This window comes from Dermacentor silvarum, chromosome 2 (genome assembly GCF_013339745.2).
Source record: "Dermacentor silvarum isolate Dsil-2018 chromosome 2, BIME_Dsil_1.4, whole genome shotgun sequence".
In the NCBI taxonomy this organism is placed as follows: Eukaryota; Metazoa; Arthropoda; class Arachnida; order Ixodida; family Ixodidae; genus Dermacentor; species Dermacentor silvarum.
The window spans coordinates 198,022,377-198,042,758 of NC_051155.1; the positions used below are offsets into that span (position 1 = coordinate 198,022,377).

Genomic DNA, 20,382 nt, shown 5'->3' on the forward strand with positions numbered 1-20,382 from the left:
TGCGGAAGCGCTGCATGCCTTCCGTTGGCTTCATTTCGTGTCTTTGAATGTGCTTGGAGAGGCTGAGGAACTATCGCATCAATTAGGTTTTCAGTGAATAAAAACTAAGAAAAAAATCCCAACAAGAAATAGTAAGCTTTGCAACTGTACCTTCTTGTACGTTTTTTGTACGAGAAACCGGAATCTGCAAGGTAATGCGTAAAAACAGGAATGTGCCTTCCGAGCCACGCTTGCTCCATGGTATAGCACTGCCAACATTCAGCGTTGACTATCCTCGCTACAGTCAGTTATGGCGTAGCGAAAGCAATAAAAGTTTTTTTGCTAATAAAAAAAAAAACCCGAAACGTACTTTTTTAAGCCTAAGCTACCTTTTGCCACCGGTAATGTTGTTGCTCGTTGGTCTTTAATAAATGTATACGAATGAGAATTAGTTAAGCTATGCATTACAGCCGGCTGTCCCAAGACACACTGTAAAACTCAAAGTTGCATTTTTCTTACGTTGGGATGTACGGTAACTGCTCCTTAGTCAACGACAAATATTCACGGCGAAAAATCTTTCGAATCTAAAATAGCTACAGGTGAAGCTACGAGTACCAATAGTGGAGACATTACGTATTCCTTCATGCTCCGAGTGTCGTCAAAGGTAATGTGCTTTCGTACTCAGAAGCTCGATATCCAGATAACCGGCAGGGCTGCAGCCAACCTGTACCCCCTTCTAAGAACTGTCAGCGTATAGGCAAGGGCGCAGGCTCCAATAATGGCGGAATTCGCCTGTATGCTCCGACTGCAAATGATTTCAAAAGGAATGTGCTATCGTGCTCAATGCACGAAGCCTGCCAGCCGGCGTACTCCATTCTAAGAACTATTACCCTTTCTACACTTCAGCACTCTCCCGTACGCGCAAATTAGGTCAAAGCGTACAAGAGTCAGTGAGCATACGGGTGCGTGCCGAATCAGCGCGTGGACAAGGCAGTCCGACCTGTATGGAGGGGGTATAATGCCTTCGCGACTCTAATGAGGCGCAGCCACTTAATTCAAGCAATAATCTCGGCAACGGCGTCTCCTCGCCACGATTGAGCCGGCATAAACAATGCCAAATGTATACTGACACGAACGATCGCCGCGGGGGTAGCGCAGTGGTCCCGCCGAGCAGTGCAACACAATGCGGGCGCCTAATTACGAGCCACGACATCAGCGGCCGATTGTATTTCGCCACGAGTGCGTGCATCTGCATTCGGGACATTCCCTCCCGTGAGAGGGACCATGCGTGTACAAGCACATACACGCACACACGTATATGATCTCATTGCGCAAGCTGCAAGTCGTTGCGCTCTAAAGAGGTGTATACAGTCGCCCGCACACTTAAGTAGGACACGCAAGCAGCGCTTCTATAATAGAGGCAACTCCACAAATAAACGCTGTATTGAAACTCCAGCACTAACAGTTTGGGGAAGGAGGTTAAGCTCATTAGCACGAGCGTGCTTCTCTCACCTTATAGACAGCTCAAAGCTCGAACTGTAAGAGAAACAAACCAGCTCTCAAGGAGAGCTGGCCGGTCAAATGTGTGGAATTCTGCCCGAGTGGGTTTGACTTTAAAAGCCTGCAAGCTACGCTGTCCGCAGAGTTTTTTCGGCCAGACAGAGCTAAAATAGTCCTTTGACCCGGGAGCAAGACACAGTTTAACGCGGTAGAAAACAGTGCGCGCAGATGAAGGGGAGAAAGGAGTGACAAAAATATAGCTTCCCTAAGAAATAGCAACAACAAGAACGTACCATCCATAACAGAAAAAAAGAGACAACGCTTCTCATGCCTTAAGCACAGTACAGTATATTTCTACTGCGGCTTCTGATGAAACCATTGTTGTTATTATTATTATTATTTTGTAAAGCCATGCTCATAGCTGCAAAGCACAAATGTTGGAGCGTGAGGCGTGCTACTCTATTTCACGTCCACTAAATAAAGTGGGCTGATAGAGAGCCGGAAGTGCACTGGCGCCCCCTAATGGCAAACAGCAAAATTACGCCCTCTCGAGCACTAGAGTTAGGGTGGGTAGAACTAGCTCACCCTATACCGCCGTCTACAGTATATCGGCAGTGCCAGCAAATCCTTTCTTCGGCACAAAGCCTGGAAAGCGGCTGACCTATATATATAAAGCTCCTTTCTCACTCTCTTTAGAAAGCGCAGGGTAGCGAACGGTGCTTGGCAAGGCTTTGCGAGATCACCGAGATTGTGCGAGATAAGCGCAAATCACTTGGAGTGGAGGCGAGAGAATACGCGAGCACTTGGCTGACACCGCCTGTTATAAGCATTTTACGCTCACATTAACACATAGATGTAAGTGATTATCCAATGTCAAAACGGTATTAATTTATACTATTATAGGTGTTAATAGTGAACGTTCTCTTCAACCAGCGTATAGCGGCGTTTGCCTTATCGAGACGAATAAACGACACATCATTTAGGCGCACGCACGATCGCACGCAGTGTTATAAGAAAAGGCTTATCAGCGAAGGACTCAAAACTGGGTCAACAAAAACAAGGGAATAATAAATCGCAAAATAGGATTGGCAAGTAAGCGCGAAGTTACTGAGCGCGCGTGCGAGGCTCTTGATGCTCGTGTGAACGTCCAAAACAAAAGTTTCTTTCTTTCTTTCTTTTTTATTATTCTGCGTGCACGCTTCAGGAGAGCAATTACTCAGGTTTAGGGAAGTTCAAAAAAAAAATGGTGCAATGTGCCAAGACATTGGCACCTCTTTTATCCGTGTTGGTATTCATTTTTGTTTTGACTAAAGCTGTCTGCAGGTGAAGGCTGGAGAAATTACCTTGGATATTGCTTCCGCTAAGCGCCTTTGAGACTCGCTGCCTTTGAATTTGAAGCGAGGCGGAAAGTGTAAGCCTGGCACAATTACAGCGTATGCACAGGCCATGCAGAACAAGGCCGCTGATGATAACGATAGCGTCTTCAAGTTTTTGACGGCTGCATGTATTTGTGGATCGCTTCGCTTCCTGGACACGACCATGAAGCCCCTGACGGTTCGCCTTAGCACGTCTGTGTAAAAAAAGAAAGAGCGCGATGGCAACTTGAGCTCTCCATTTGGCCCGGTTCCGTGGGAACGATATATACTCAAAGTTCAGCATTTGTCTACGGCGCAGACAACATATATACATAGCTCCATTGAGCAGCGCCATGTGACGTCAGCGCAGCGTTTTTAAAAGCTGCGAACGTCACAAGAGGAATACATCGGGTCGCGAATCGACTATTCTATTCTGTAGCGGCAAACCTCCAGCACACTAGACGAACCTTCGCGTTATTTGGGTCATTTCATGCATCACCCTAGTATTTTTGTACCAATTTATTTCATATCGTATATGTAATTGTTGATTGAAAAGTATGATAGAAGTCATCACGACATTTCAATTTCACTAAAGGTTATTAATTACTGTTGCAATTATCGTTTTCCCTGGCTTGTTTCCTTCATTAAAGTGCGAAGAAGCCCTTACCAAAACGTGGCGACAGTCTCCTATACGTATTTTCCGTTCAAGTGCAACAGCAACAACAAGAAAAAAAAAATGAAAAAGAAAAGATTTCCCCATAGCAAAGGTAAAGAGCGCTAACTATTTAGATAGTATTTAGTAGGTTAGTAGTTACTACTACTATTTAGTAGGTTACCGCTAACAACCACTTCGACTACGATATGCACCAGCTCGTTCAGTACAATTGCATTGGTTCCGAATGTGCTTCCTTTATTTTAAAATATAAGATGCCATAGCGACCATTAAAGTTTTCAATACTTATTTTCAATTCAACAAGAAACTAGGAAGTGGCTTTCTCTCAAAATAAAGCAACACAATCCTTTCTCGCAAGAAATAACCCCTGCTGTCAATTTTGAATTTGTCTGTTTGTTGTTTCTTTTCTTTTATTTTTCTACTTTTTCCCCCGTGCGGTGCGCACCTGAGTAGAAACAGTAGCAAAAGCGAGGCGACAAGGCCGGCGCCTTGAGGCACCGATTTAGAAAACGCCGCGCCTGCCCGAGCCGCCAGTAAACAAACAGAGCCGCCAGATAGCCTCCGCGCGCTCATCGCCACGGTCAAGGTGCTCGCTGAGAAAAGGAACAGTCGGCGACTGCCCCGCGGTCAGCGAGGCAGAGCGCACGTCACCTCAATTCCCCCCCCCCCCCCCCCCCCCCCCCCCACACACACACACACGGCACACACATACACACACATGTCTCATTTTCCGCTGACTCGTCAGAAATTCCGATCAACTGACGACTGCCGTCGCCGGTTTTGAAAAAGAAAAAGCAGGCGCGAAGCTTGCTTGTTCAGTATTCAGACTTACACCATGACGTCGTAAAGGCGCCGAACCTATTGATACCTGCGACTGTACGGCGTGTGGCCAAAAACGGTTGTGGCAAAATTATGCGCCTTGAATGGTATATGGTCCTCCGCTTATCTTTTCACCACAATATTATTTTAAGTATATATAGGATAAGCTACCTCAGAGTGCCAAGAGTATCCTTATCGGCCTAGTACAGTATACTGCAAAAATTGCAAGTTTAGAATAAACGCCTTTCACGCTACCGAAAGGAAAAGGTCGCATATGACGCAAACGCCTGCTTCAAGCGCTGTATACAAGCAGCAACACCAGCTGTCTGCGTCACTCGCGCTCTGATGGCAGGACTTTTCTAGCGTGCCAAAGCTTTGCACTGAAGGATATTGCGAATGTCAACAGAGTAAAAATATGTGCCTTCATTTTATTTCGTGACGCCACGACACATTATCCTACTGAGACACGAAACGAAAACTGGCTGTAGAAAAGCTATCATATTACATTATTTTCGACTCTCTAGAGGCTTAATTGTCACAATTTTTTTTCTAGGGTCTAGAGGTCTAGGACCTTCACTTAACGCGAGAAAACGAGTAGTTGAAAATATCGTGGCAGTACTCATTTAAAAGATAAATACTTACTAAATGGAGGCGAACATTTTGCTTTAAAGGTTGTTTCTCGAGGAAGGAACACTTCCTTAATGTGACTTCTACTTTTCAAGAAGCTACGATATTGTACACCCTAGAGCAATATGAAGCTGAACACGCAAATTTCTTTTCAAAAGCCGTAATGAATAAGTGCCCTACACAAAAGAGTTCAGTGCGACTAAATGTTCAACAGGAAATGGACTTGTTACGTATTACCAGGTCGTATTCGAGTACACCAGATCGTGAATAATTCTTGCTCAAAAACGAGTTCGGTGTTCCCCATCACGTTGCTCATGACTGTATATTTGTATGCAACGTTTTAGGCATTAGTTCCGCTAAATGTCGTGCGTGTTTTACTTGGTTGTTGCTAGTCTAGTTAACATTCACTTCATTTCGGTCACTGCTTTATTCAAAAAACGCTTAGCGACCATTTCCAGCGATTATATTCAGAGAAGCTAATGAACGCCCTATTTAATTGCCAATATCTGTACATTTTTAGTTCCAGCCGCTACATATCCGCCTTTTATTATCGGAAAATTGTTACTTTTGCAAAAAGCGCGCCTCATTTGTGTGCGTTTTTTTTTTTTTTTTTCGTCTCTCAACCAAGTGGTCGCGTCCCTGTGGCCGAGAGTCGCGCAGAGTGGGTGGCTACACGGTGTGTGGTGACAGAAGGCGCAGATAACTTGAGTGAGAGGGCATATGCTGATCAAATGAAAGCCTAGCTATCTCGTTATACTAACATAAATAGGATCGCGAGTTAGAAGCTAGGAGCAGTATTATGCAACGAATTCTTTTCAATTTTTTTCATTATCTTTGCTCTTCACCACTGGCTGGAAAGAAGCTCGGTTTGTATTATCGTCAGTATGAACCGCTCACTGCGACGGATGATAAATGAATAGAATCGAACGAAAATAACAACTGCCTAAGAAGACGCGCATCTTACCAGAAAAAGAAAAAGCATCTTACGGTTTCTTACAAACCTAGCACTCTTGGAGGATAATAGTCTATAGATCAACCTATTTTTGTTATGTAGCTTACTACAGCGTGTTGCTGGGTTTATTGGTCTATACTGGCAGGTTTAACAAGCGCGCACTTTGGGCGCTTGACCTGTGTCTGCCCCCTTTTGTCCCGTACATGCGAACACCACACCACACACACACACACACACAACACACACACACACACACCCACACACACACACACACACACACACACACACACACACACACCACACACACACACACACCACACACACACACACACACACAACACACACACACCACACACACACACACACACACACACACACACACACACACACACACACACACACACACACACACACACACACACACACACACACACACCACACACACACACACACACCACACACACCACACACACACACACACACACACAACACACCACACACACACACACACACACACACACACACACACACAACACACACACCACACACACACACACACTAGTACTAGTATGAGCCTTCAGCGGGGGACGAGCACATTCAGGAAGTGCAACACGAATGTACAGGCGTTCCGCGTCTGTCCATTGTAATTATACGGCCTCGGCGCAGCATGAATGATCCACTCTCGACGATGCCACTTCATGCCCACCATTGCACTGTGCCGGCCAGCACCACGGCGGCGTGTCCTCGACTTCTGTTTTCGGCCCGTTTCCCTTCCAAGGGCGGAAGCCGGCCGTCTTCGAGATCAGGCACCAGTATTAGATGATGGGTGAAGGAAATCCTGAAACCCGGCCAAGGGCCGCGTGGAACCCTTCTCCGCCCCCACCCGCGCACTGTGGATGCTACGCGTGAGGCGTGCGCACAGCGCCGTGGTGATACACGCCAGGAAACAGGAAGGAGAAAAAGTGCGGCAGCCGGGCCGAAGGAAAAGTCTCAGCCGGCCGCGGAAACGGGGCGTGTCTGTCCGTACGCGGCTTTTTCCCGTAGGAAGGAGAGAGAGAGAAAGAGAGACCACGAGATCATTTCACTCGCGCTTGTACGTCATAAAACATAACGTTCGCTGGTACTATATGGCGGAACGCGTTGAGTGTCGGCGCGGTGTTGACGGGTAAATTTGTCTCCGGACTATACAATATACAAGCCGTGAACAGCCATTCAGAGCGTGATTGCTGTCTCGGGCTTTTACCGCCTTGATACGTACCTGCCGTCTCGCGATGGCAGCTGTGACCGAGAAGCCTGAGCACGCTCACGCGATAGATAAACATGTGATGAGAACGGTTATTTCCTCCGACTCGGCCGCGAGAGGCAAAACATTTGCTTTCAGTCAAATATATTTGAAATTAGGAAATTGGCGCTTCTGCGAGGGAGGGGTCGGCGAATAACTCCGGTCTGTGACGGAAAACAAAAATGGGGTAGAAAACAGAGCAAATGTAGTAATGTTAGGTACGAAGAAGCGAGGTAGAAGAAGCAACGCGTACGACGTTGCTAGAAAATTGTTGTAAAGCCAGTGACTTACAGACGACAAATTGCTACATCGAAGACGACGATGAACACTACCGACGACCACGGACTGTAGTCGATAATATAAAGGACGGAAGGTTAAATGGATATGCAACACAAATGAGAAAGTGAGTATGCCGTCAAAAATAAAAAAATCTATTCTTCTTCTTCTTCTTATTATTATTATTATTATTAGAACTCCTCTTTTTGGGGCTCTTTGCTAACGCCTCTATACGCGGGATTACAACTCATATATCGCATTCTTAGAAAAGAGCGCCTCCAACCGGCCGGCAGAATTTTGGAAGTATATCCGCAAGCGCTCTAGTAAAGGTGGAGAGCGTTTTCGCCTGCTTGATTCAAGCGGAGTAGAAGTCTAAGCAGTGGCGCACTGAATTGCTGCCCATTTCTCATCCTTATATAAATCTTCAGGCTTCAACGCTGGTGTCAGTCAGCAGCACACAGCGGTTCCTACATCTAGTGCTGTGTTGATTGATGAAAAGCTCATCAGCGAATGCCTTAAGCGTTTAAAGCCTTCCCTCTTCCGCGGCCCAGATGGCATCCCGTCAGCGAGTCTAAAAGCTTACGTCACTATATCTGCCCCAGTAGTGATACGTATATTTATTATTAACTGGTTAAGTACTTCCACTTTCCCTCGCATGTAGAAAACTGCTCGTATTGTTGAATTATCACCCGATAGCTCTTCTCTGGGCCACGTCTAAGTTTTCTTGAGCTTGTCCTTCACAACACACTGTTTTTTACTGTGAAAAACTCCTTGATTCCGAATCAGCATGGATTTCTTTCCGGCCGCTCCACTATCACAAATCTTGCAAGTTTCATGACGCAGATTTCCGCGCCGGTACTCCAGAGGAGGCAAGTTGACACCATTTGCTGTAACCCTATAGCGCGCGCCATAAAGGACCCTAATAAAGTTTTTCATTCATCCATCCATCAGCAAAGCGTTTGACGTAGTCAGCCGCTTACTGCTTCTGGTCAAGCTTACGCACTTTGGTGTTGAATCGTGAGTCGTCAATATCTTGTGCAGTTATCTTCTTGATAGGTCACGTTACGTTAACGTCAATGGCCAAACGTATTTTTTGTACACGGCAGCTGGCGCCGTTCCTCAAGGATCAGTATTAGGAACACTTCTTTTTAAAAGTTTCTAATAATGAAATTTGTTCCCGTTTTCACTCATTCCTTCAATGTGCCGATGAGATCAAGATTTTAAAGAAAATTCATACTGTTGGTGACTGCCACATTTTGTTGTCTGACCTGTTTTCTTTCTCTAAATGTTGCAAAATTATTAACCTCACCTTGAATGCCGCTAAGACGAAAGTCACGACTTTCAATCGCGAAACAGCAAGCATTTCTTTTTCTTATTCTGTAGATTCTGTACCATTGTGTAAGGTCAGCGAGATCAATGATCTCTGTGTACTCGTTGAGACGACCTTACACTTTTCAGCTCACCCTAAACGCGTTGCAAAGTAGGGTACGCGCTCTCTTGGTTCTGTTTGCAGACTATCGATGGAATTCCATTCTCCTACACCTATCCGCACCACGAAGTTGCACACAACAATCTGTTTTCCTCAACTCAAATACGCGTCCGTCGTTTGGAATGACATTTCTAGATCCAAGAGTGACATTATAGATCGGGCCCAGAAAACGTTTCTAAGCATATATTATCACCGCTTTGCTAACACGCACACTGGACCTTGTTCCAGCACCGTTGGATTGATTGTCATTACCCTAACTTCGCTGCCGACGTAATCGCGCTGGCTTTTGTTTCTTTTCAAACTCCTTCACGGTATCCTCACCTGCCCCGACCTCCTCAGTTGCATCACGTTTTGTATTCCTTGCAAGATACCCAGAGATCATAGACCATTTCATGTTCCTGCATGTCATCACCAACACTCAACCGACCAGAGAATACTGAGTCTTTAGAACGCTTCTTTTCACGATCTCGATATTTTTTTATAACTCACTTTCATTGCTCTTTTCCGAGCGTTGCGCTGTTGTGTCAAAGTTTCACACATCGTTTAACTGCCTTCCCTCTCCTTCCTTTTTCTTCTTTTTTTCTTGCACCTTGCGTTTTGTTGTATTTAAACTCTTGTTGTCATAATTTGTTCCTTTAATTCATTGTGCTTGTTGCGTTTTTTTTTTTACTTTTTATATTCTCCTTTAGACTTTTTTTTCGCTTGGTATTTCGCTTTTGATGTATGCGTGCGCTAGCCCTCAGACCTCAGGGTTATTTCTGGGCACGTTAAACAAATAAATGATTTATTATTATTATTATTATTATTATTATTATTATTATTATTATTATTATTATTATTATTATTATTATTATTATTATTATTATTATTATTATTATTATTATAGTTTCCAGGCCACAGCATAAGCGTATACTTGCTGTTTTCGAGGGGACTAACAAGGCACTGGAGCATTGAAGAATGAGAAAAAAGTGTCAGCGCTCACATTTAAGAAGTGGAATTCTGAGGGCCCACTAAGAGCTGCGCCGCACTGAATGCCGTCGGTTCTCTTCTCGGCACACTTGAGTTGATTTTGACCAAGTCTCTATACGTGAGAAAGGCAGAAGTGGTATATCAGGGGCGAGCGAAATTTGCATTACCTGTAGAACGCTAGTGATAAGAAGAACCGTCGACGCTCGCGCACACAGGCGTACCCACCCCCTTTCACTGAAAGAACCCGAGATATCGCGCGTATCCTTTGCTCGTGAGATAGCCGCAGCCGCCCGACATCAACAGGCGTACCACGTCGGGACGAAGGCAGTTATAACGCAACGCAAGAGGAACCGGGGAAGCATTTCCTGCGGAGCGCGCGATAAAGGGTCCAAAGGAAAGACGCACCCGGCTTCATTTGCATCCGGCACCGTGACGGGGCTGCATAGGAGTGTCGTGCGGTGGATATGTAGCTGCCTACAAGGTGTCTTTGTCGAGATCGTGGTCGGTTTGGATAAAAATATGAAAACGTACAGATATCTAAGCGCACATCTCTTTCGTTGGTGATAGACTAACAATAGTTATAATGCTTCGCACTTATCTCTCCGTTCTGGCTTCTCGCCGCAAAATTCGTGGCATGTACTTCACCAGCTATTCTGCATGTTCGAGTGTTAAACTTGATAGATGTGGTCACATTTAGTGCTTGGTTTCTAAATGCGCGCTGGATGGTGCTTTTAGTTCAAAACGATGTTTAGATGCGCATGCGAAGTTTTTTTCAGCGAAGCACGGAATGGGACCACTGAGGGCGAAATTATGTCCCCGTTGTTCGCCGCACCATATTGCACTTCGTATTGCTACAATTTCCCACTCGAAGCATATTTTTGTCTCATCTATCTTCGAGATTGGGTCCTTGGACTTCACGAAAGCGCCCCACGATACTGCACCTGTCAACCTCCAAGACTGCCCGCAACAGTGCGCTATATAACACGACTAGTGCCTCTTAAATAATACAGTAAAAAGAAATAGAAACAAAGGAAGCGGGGGTTGTCATCAAATAACGATTTCAGCACATTTCTTCCGCCTGCGCCTTCCAGTTGCAACCTATAACAGATAACTCGCACGCTGCCACTGACTTTCAATCAATCAATCAATCAATCAATCAATCAATCAATCAATCAATCATCATCTTAGTTCAGTTAATAATCACGGGAGAAGGTGTCCAAGCGCTGAACTCCCAAGACCTGTGGGTGGTGGTGGTGCACGTGTGTGTTGTACAGCTACAGGCGAAGACATGTGGAAAGACTGCGAGCGCATTAGGAGTTTCTTGTTCCCTTTGTGTCCATGCACTGCTCGAAATTCCTTGCCTTTCCTGACAGCACATATTTTACGTCATTTCCGAGCTGTATAGATGCAAGAAGCCTCGAGCACGTGGAAGATTGTCTCGGAAAGTAACACGAGTTAGAAATCAGAATTTCAAAGATAACCGAGGAAGGGGTCGCTCGGCGCCGAACGGCAGGGTTCAATGTCACACGGACAGATTATCGCCATCCGGACCGCCTCGACGAACGACAGGAAACAAGGCGCCGCCGGCGCGACACCTTACGCCCATGCACCGACACGTCCTGTGCACGTACAGAGCGCGGCTCTCGCGTTTCTCGGTCGCATTCTGAGTCGGCGTACTTGCGTCCCCGCCGGCACATGACACAGGCGTATACTGTTTCCAAGGCATGATCGGCGTATGCTAACAAGCGGAAACCATTCAGGATGTTGAGGTGCGGCGTCGCTTGATATACGGAGACATGTCGCGCCTCGTGATGAGCTCGGTGTTTCCCACCCGTTGCAGCCGTTATCGCGTTTCAATATGGCCGCTGCGGGTGGCCGTTGAACCCGACCACGTCTGGCCCGGATGCGTCATACACGGAGACAAGAGCATACGCAGCTAAATTCACTGTGCAGTTAGATGCCTGCCACTGCTTTTGGAGGAAAAGTACTGGCGTTACAGCGTTGACGACAGTGGTGGTGTTGCCACCTAAGCAGGCAGACTGGTTTCGAATTCCGTAGTTCTTTGAAGCTAAATACGCTAAAGACGCTTAGCGATGTTTATCGACGTGCAGGGATGGTTAGCTAACGGGGATGCTCAGCCAGTCCGAACCTATCGCCAACTGAAAGTCATGCTATGAAGCGTAGAACCACTCGCAATCTTCTCACGAAGAGAAGTCAGCCACAAGAATGTTGGTCCAAATGCGCAAAATCATTCTTATGCGAGAACTGCTCTTAACATGAGATGCCAGGCAATTGTGAAGCCGTGCATATCATTAGTGAGGCGCCGCGGCCAATATCAAACAACGCTTACAAACGATAAGCTTTATTATACGGCCCCTGGTTTTCGAACCCGCGAATGGCTTCATTCTATCGTATAGGTGAGTATAATTCGCACTAAAGTGATACCAAGATAACAAGACTTCAGGCTTCAGCCGTGAGAAAATGTCACTCAGGAATTCTAAATTACAGATGGCCTACACCGTATTTACTCGTCCAGGTCATGCTCACCTGTGTCTTGTGAGCAGATGAAGCGTAGGGGAGGAAAATAATTGTCAAGCATTTCTCACCAAGCTCAGCAGAAGGTTCGTATATAAGTGTAACACGGGGTACAAAATACAACGCGCCAGCAAATAGCGCAGAACAAACACGATATTTCTGCGTACCTCCTGGAAAACACGCTTCACCTAGTATGAACATCTTACAGTCTCCGCAATCTGTACCATTTCGCTCAGATGATTCGTGCCTCCTATATATAATCGTATCCTATAATGAACATGACCGCGTCTTAATCAAACACGCTGGCTGACTTATGTTGAATGATTAATGAAGACATACATGCTCATCTCAACGCGCACACAACGCATCTGCGCGTGCGCACACACACTCACGCCAGACGCCAGCACGAGAAGGCGTTAGAAGTTCAAACGAAAGTGCAAATTGTTATAGGCAAATCACCGCATGCTACCTCTACTGAGAGAAGTTGCAGCGTTGATAATTCGGAAATTGCGCGCAGTGCAACCAACTAAAATTTGCCGCTTCTACTCACCACGGAACAACCTCTCTCGGGAGCGGCGCGGCTAAACCGAGATGATGGACGGGGGGGAGCTGTCGCTTGTTCGCGCACGTTTATCTCGCATCGAAGGCGAGAGTCCCGTGGCCGTCAGCACGCCGATAGCGCGGCACGCCGTCCGGGCGACGCGAAAGACAGGCAGCCAAGTTCCGTGGGGCGCAGCACGACGACGGCGACGAGCGGCGGCGAGCGCGAGCGGCGGTGAGCGGAGGCCGCTTTCGGGCTCCACCACCACGCAACCCCACGAGACACGCGTGCTAGCCTCATCCACTCATCACCCTCGCCCGGTTACGCTGCGCCCGATCGCGTTGGAGTCGCTTCCTTCTCCTGTGGACTCCGGACGGAGGAGAGCGGCGGGAAAGATGGAAAGCCTGTACAAACTATACGCGCACGAGAACGGAGAGCGGCGGAAACTTTTGAAGACACGCGAATCTGTCTTCCTTGTGCTCTGGCTTGATTCGCTCGGTTACCTGCTTGTTGCGTCCTCTTCTGCTCCCCCAAAATGAGATAGCTTTCTTTCTTTTTTTTTTTTATCAGCCCATTATATCGTGTCGTGCTTCTTATCGTGAGTTTACGGGCCGTTTCAGCTGCAGCTCTGTGAGAAAGATCCGCGAGAATATCGAGTTCCGTACCGGCGGGAGATTACAAAGCGAATGTTTTATCTCCGCACCACACAGTTCTTTCGAATCGCGTTCATGCAATATGGAGCAATGTAAGGACGTTCGCTGCGACAAGCATCCTTATTCTCACATTAAGAAACGGAATGGGCTGTCACGCATGAATGAATGAATGAGTGAGTGAATGAATGAATGAATGAATGAATGAATGAATGAATGAATGAATGAAGCGCGAATGAGAAGAAAAAGAAAGCGGTATACCTCACGTATACGCGTTATGTAGCATCAAGACTAAAATAATCTGTCAATGAGTCACGCTTGTGTCCCGCAGCGACGAAATTGGAAATGAAAATGCGCCTTCTAGTTTCTTTGCTCGAGTTATAGCTTCATTGCGCAGTGATAAAACGTCGCTAGGAAAACAGCCAAGAGATCTGCGGTATCTAAAAGACCTCCGAGAAGCGCGTGGAGTGCCGACGCATTCTTGTTAGCTCGGCAACACAAAAACTTACTTCTTTTTATTACGCAAGAACTAGTTGTGCAGCATGCCCCCATGCCTCAGATGGTGTGAAAAGTGATTGAATGAATCTGGCCCTTATCATTCCTTTCGTCGGAAACACGATAGCAGGTTTGATCGCCTCTCAAAGAGCATTCAATCTTTCTGAGCCTTCAGAGCCATAGGTACAGAACACTGGTGTTAGCGAAGCATTGTTGTAAGCGATGCGCGTGTGTGTATACAAGCACTGTGAGTGCGATGCAAGTGCCGTGCTATCATTTAAAACGCATGTCAGGGTTACTCTCCATTCCTTTTTCTTTTTCCTAAGTGAAACCATTTTATGGCTACTATACTCCTGTGCACTTCCAGTCAGTATCTACAGCACAACTTGTTTCATCATTGGTGCGTGGCTGAATCAGGAAGGGAGATGTAAAGAATCCTCCACCAAAGGCTATATTCCTCAGTCGCATAGCGTCGTCTTCACTGATGCCACAGCATTCCTCAGTCGCATACCGTCGTCTCCACTGATGCAACAGCGTAAAGAAGAAGTGTTAGTTAGTGTTAGTTACTTGCATTTCCCTCACTAAACCCTCCCCCACCCCCTTTTTCTTTTTTTTTCTTTATTTTGTGTGTGTGTGCATCGTGCCTCACGCGCCTGCTGACTTCCTTGCATTTTCCGTACCTCTACTTGAGGTGTCGCGCAGGGCATTATTTTTTACACTACAGAGGAGTGTTTTTCACAAAATTCCGGGAGTAATCTGGAGTGGGACTTGCATCACAGCTGTCACGCATTTGAACCTTGGACAGTCCTGTTTCCGCATGGTACACTTTGACCACCTCGGTGTGTTCCGAAAACGCTTGTCAGTCGGAACGCTTCCTCATCCACTTACTCATCGTGATGCTGTAATATAATATATAGTTTCATGCTTTCTTTCAGTGGTTCACAAGTAGAGAAGGTTCACATTCTCTTCATTGTTTTAAAATCTCGTATGGATTAACTTACAGCTAACTTGGTAAATATATCACGTCATTCCCTCCAAAGTTTTGCGAGTATTCGGAAACAGCAGCACCAGGTACCGAGGTACCGAACGTATGTCATCATCATCATCAGCCTATATTTTATGTCCACTGCAGGACATATATATATATATATATATATATATATATATATATATATATATATATATATATATACATATATATATATATGTTCTAAAACAATGAAGCGTTGAAAATTAACTCCTGTATACTGGTGTAACTGCTTGGTCCAATCGGTAACTACATCGCCGAGAGTGTTCGTACTCACCCCATGGAATACGTTTAACCTTCTTGTATCGAGTCAAAGTGAACGTACTCCGTAAGAGCACAAGAACTCGGTAGAAAATGGTTAAATATACCATTAAAACCCCGTCTTGCTGATGTTCTAGAATGAAATCTTGTATTATTAATATTATTATTATTATTATTATTATTATTATTATTATTATTATTATTATTATTATTATTATTATTATTATTATTATTATTATTATTATTATTATTATGTACATCTAAGCAGCACGATTTCCGTAAACATAACTCTTGCGAGACTCAACTGTTAACATTTACTAACGATTTACCTGTTTTCTTGGATCGTTAATCTTTTGTATGCTGCATATTTACTGGTGTTGCTAAAGCTATCGACACTGTCTCTCACCAGCGACTGCTTTTCAAACCTAATAAACTAAACGTTGATGTTAGTATATAGTTAAATGGATGGAGTGTTTCCTAAGCAACAAGACGCAATACTAACGAACGAGTATGACTCCCGCACTTCTCCAGTTAAATCAGGTGTTCCTCAGGGATCTGTGCTAGTACCCCCTTTATTCCTTGTTTCTGTTTAATACCTTCCAAACGGTTAGTTCTTGCATGAAGCGTTTTGCGGACAATTGCGTTATATACAGAGAAATTTCTAACACCACCGATGAATCTACCATTCAGTCTGACCTTAATAATATTTCCAGCTGGTGCAATACTTGGTTAATGAAACAAAACATTAACAAGTGCAAAGCCATGCGAATTGCACGTATGACTAAAACACATGAACCCTGTATATCTATTCTCTTAATGGTAGCTTTTTGAACCTTGTTAGCCCGTACAAGTACCTCGGTGTGCGTATTAGTGAGAAACTTTCCTGCCAAACGCGTATTGATCACATTATAAATAATGATTGCGGAACATTTGGATTTCTTCGTCGTAAGTGTTATCTTGCTCCTATATCCCTCAAACTATTACTTTACAAGACATTCGTGCAATCTAAACTAGAGTACACCTCATGTGTCTGGGACCCGTACACTAACTCTCTTACGTCCTTGTTAGAGTCGGTCCAGAACCGCTTTGCTAGGTTTATCGCAGTGAATTAATTACTCCCGGACAGCTAGCGTTCCATAAATGAAAAAAAAAATGTGGTTGATCCCTCTTATATAGGAATCGGTATAGAACACGAAAGTGAAACGTGTCTTCACAGAAGTAGTGTAATGTTTATTGCACATTGATATATAATGTCTATTGGTGTTTTGTGGCTAAAGCGCCCTTAGGCGTTGATGCACCCACGCTGACGCCTGGTGGCACGTCTCCTCCATCACGACTACCAACGTCGATGACCATGAGCAACCGCCGTGCATATGGAAGCTGCACTACGCTGCACACGCTAGCACAACGCGAAAGACGAAGCACGTAACTGACACACTAATACAACGCGCAAGACAAAGCACGTAACTGAATCGTCACCGAGTCAAATCAGCGCATACAGCGCGTCGGAATTGCAGCCTCCGCGATCAACTTCAGAAACATTTTCAGAGCTAATTGCGGAGGCCACGCTCCGCTGTGCTGAGTACGGTGAACGCCACCTAGGTGGCGTTGGTAGTGCTTCTTGATGCCAGCGTCCCTTCGAATGCTGGCATCGAGGCGTCGTAGTGCTGAGACCACCGAAGCGTTCACTGTCGGTGCGCGTTAGTGTCATAATGCAGTACTTCTCTTTTCTGCTCGTAGGCGGCGGCACCGCCCCGAGCAAGAGCGCGGGTACACGGAGGAGTGTTAGATATATAAGGCGCGTCTGTGTAGCTCTCTGCAAATGCGTTTGTGGCGCAATGGGTTAAACGCTCGGCGATCTACCGTCGCGGACCGAGAGGTCGTGGGTTCGATTTCCAAATTTTGCATGTTTGTGGAACTTTTTCTTCTGGTTTCTTTCTTTGTATTATGTTCTATGACGTATTTCCGTGACGGAAATACATCAGTGAAGTCTTGGTGGACCCCGGCATAAAACACTTTCGTGTTAAAAAAAAAGTTACACCTTCGTGACCTGTCTCTGCGCCGTCGAATTTCTCGTTTCTGTGTACTGCACAAAATATATTACGCCAATGCAAATCTGAAACAATAATTGCTAATCACTTCTAACTACGTGCCACCGCGCATTGACCACAGACACAAAGTTAGCGTTCAAGCATCAACAACTAACCTGTATTCTGAATCATCTATTACCATTACTAGCATACACTGAAATCATCTTCCCGCCTCCATCGTATCCATACAAGATCCCACGTGCTCAAGTCTGCAATTTGTCATCACCTATACTAAACAACTTGCTGTTATTGTTCGCGCTGCTTTTTTTTTTTTTCTCGTCATCCACTCTCTTCCGTAACGCCTGAACGGCCATGAAATAAATAAATGAAATGAAATATAGGACAATCAGTTAGCCCTATCAAAGGAATCGTCGGAACTCCCTTTGTTCTTAGAGCGTGCGAGAAGTAAAAAAGGCAGGAAAAAAGAAAACAGGAACGGAGGAGAGAACAGAGACTGAAAGCAACGAGAGAGTGTAGCTGCCGCCCAACGAAATACAAGGAGCGCGGGTGAGCAACAAGATAGCTACGCGGGTCGGCGGATCGTGTATCGCAAGAAGCACGGGACAACCGCGTCAAATATACCCCCCACTGCGCGTAACAAGAACCCTATACCACCAATCGAGTGGAACGATCAAAGGAGATGTAAGTCAAAACGGAAGGGACGGAAGGAGGGTATACAATGACAAAAAAAAAAAAAAAGTCACGCGCCTTGAGCAACGACAATCAAGATGGCAGCTGAAAATGCCTCACGATGGGCTGAAGCGATACAGAGAAAAGAAGGCGAAGAGCAGAATGAATAGATTGAGAAAGGAGCGGGCGAAAGGTATACTCGGTGGTTAAGTAAGCAGTGAGGCAAGAAACCCGAGATATACGAGCAAACGATCAGCCCTTAATTCCCAACTCAATTAGCACAGATACAATGAAACACAAAGGGAATATAGAACAGATAGAATAGACCAGTAATAGAAGACAAAGTACAGTGACAGAGTAATGTAAGGAACCGCAACACGAAACCAGAGATATACGAGGAAGGCATCAGCCCTCCCAAGCAGAATGAATGCAAAGATAAAGAGAAGGAGGTGAAGTCTAGAGTGACGGTTAGAAGACTGTAGCTCTCAAATGACAAAGTAATTTTAAGCCGCGCAGCCAGCAAAAGACCAGCCCTGCCCGAATGAATGGCGGCGAGGAATGAAGAAGAGCTAGATGCAGAGACCAGCCTCCAGTGACAAAGTAACTTCCAAGGCGTAGCAATTCGGCCGTGTACAAGCAGAGGGGATCAAGACCTCGCCAACTCTATGGCGCGCGCAGGGGAGGGCCGAGTGACGCGACGCTTAAAGAATGGCCGCGAGATGAGGCATTAATCGCCGAAGACAGCGCGGGGGCGGTGAAGACGCGAGATATTCCGCCGCACGACCCTCATACGGCAGGCTGCGAAGTATGTGCAGGCATCCGGTCGCCCTCGCTGCTGCCCTCTGCCGTATCTGCGGTGTCTCACACTGCGTGCTCGCGACCGCGTGGACTCCCGCGAGCAAAAAGGATGAGAACGCGCGCGCGCGCGCCTCTGGTTCCCTCGTCTATAAATATCTCCCCGTCGCATACTGCAGAGGCCGGCGTTAAGTCAGTCCTGCCGCATGCAACAGTCTTCACTTGCGTAGGCACGCGCAGCCGCCGCGCCGGGGCCGCTTCCAGAAAAACGGCCAAGAGAGGTGAAAGGCGAGCAGCCTCGTTTTAGGTAACCAACTGCGCGCTTCGTCGCTGAGCGAGAGCTTGGAGAGGGAGCAATGAAGAACTGAACTGCGATATCCAGCGAGAGCCGCGCAGGCAATGAAGGGATGACGGCCGGATTGGATGACAGACGAAAGCGGCGGTGGAAAAAAGCTTTTTTTTTTTCCCCTCCTCGGTATCTTAAACTCGCGTGACAGAAGCGCGCCGGGAAGCGCGATAAAAATGGGAGGACGCGGGAGTTCCCTGTCCCCCGTATATTATTCTCTCAACACGCGCGCGCTATATGCAACACGCCGGAGATCTATAAAAGGATGGGTGAGAGGTGGGAGAATGGGCTTCGGATGTGATTTTTTTCTCTCTCTCTTTCACCGTATTTCGTACACCAGAAAAAAAAATTAAGCAAATAAAACCACGATAATTCACCAAAGCGTACGCGGCAAAAAAGCCCGAGATGGTAACCACGTGTGAGGATACTGAAAAAAAAAAAAGAATACAATAAAAGCGAGGATTAACTGCACAGCAGCGTAGCAGTTCCTGTCGGGAGCGTTTCCTTCCTCGTCACGCGGAGCACGATCGCGGCTCGCTCGTGACCACTTTTACGTCACGTAAGAAACGATGGCGCCCTCTCCGAAAAGCCGCTCGCCCGCCCGCCATGCGTAATTGGATAACGAGACCGACGGCGCCGATTATAGCTTCTGACGCAGATGTAGGACATGCTGATTAGAATGGACATTAAGGGCAATCTTATCCTTGTGTCGTTCCGAAGATGCAACGCCTGTTGAGAGGCACGTTCAACCCTACACCTTGTTGTTATTTTCTTATTCCTTGCGTAAAGTTTTCTTGCTTTGTTTTTCACTAGTGAAATATTTTATTGCGATTTCTGATAGAGTAGATTACAAAAAAAAAGAAACAAACAGAAAAAAAAAACAAAAGAAAAGAAAAGAAACGACACATCCAATCTAGTCATCCCATCAGGAAAAAGCAAATACAAATACTTTTCTTTTGTCCATTCCAACTGTACGCGGTCAGTTGTGCAATTATGGAATGAGCAGTCTGCGCGCAGTCTTGCAAGAGAGCGCGCGTACAGAATATATTTTTCACGTTGAGGTTTGGAAATGCCTTTCAAGGCGCCAATTG

At 45.9% G+C, this 20,382-nt stretch overlaps 1 protein-coding gene across 3 annotated transcripts in view; it reads right to left on the reverse strand.

Moving 5' to 3' along the window:
* Positions 1-20,382, reverse strand: part of LOC119442422 (serine/arginine repetitive matrix protein 1) — a 124,656-nt gene that overhangs the window by 86,248 nt on the left and 18,026 nt on the right. The window contains exon 1 of one of the 3 annotated variants that reach the window (XM_037707297.2): positions 13,007-13,200. The exons of 1 other annotated variant lie outside the window; for it this stretch is intronic. The gene's annotated coding sequence lies outside the window, so the exon portion shown is untranslated. Of the gene's footprint in view, positions 1-9,934; positions 9,953-13,006; positions 13,201-20,382 lie in introns of those variants that run through there. One more of the 3 variants, XM_037707298.2, reaches the window with a different exon arrangement.